Raw genomic sequence first — 342 nt, 5'->3', positions numbered from 1 at the left:
AAAATTTACAAGCAGCTCATGCAGCTCAATATCAAAAAAACAAATAACCCAATCCAAAAATGGGCAGAAGACCTAAACAGACATTTCTCCAAAGAAGACATACAGATTGCCAACAAACACATGAATGGATGCTGAATATCATTAATCATGAGAGAAAGCAAATCAAAACTACAGTGAGGTATCACCTCACACCAGTCAGAATGGCCATCATCAAAAAATCTACAAACAATAAATGCTGGAGTGGGTGTGGAGAAAAGGGAACCCTCTTGCACTGCTGGTGGGAATGTAAATTGATACAGCCACTATGGAGAACAGTATGGAAGTTCCTTAAAAAACTAAAAG

This window comes from Physeter macrocephalus, chromosome 18, assembly GCF_002837175.3.
Source record: "Physeter macrocephalus isolate SW-GA chromosome 18, ASM283717v5, whole genome shotgun sequence".
Classification (NCBI taxonomy): Eukaryota; Metazoa; Chordata; class Mammalia; order Artiodactyla; family Physeteridae; genus Physeter; species Physeter macrocephalus.
The sequence above is the reverse complement of the archived record's forward strand: the minus strand, read 5'-3'. Positions refer to the sequence as shown.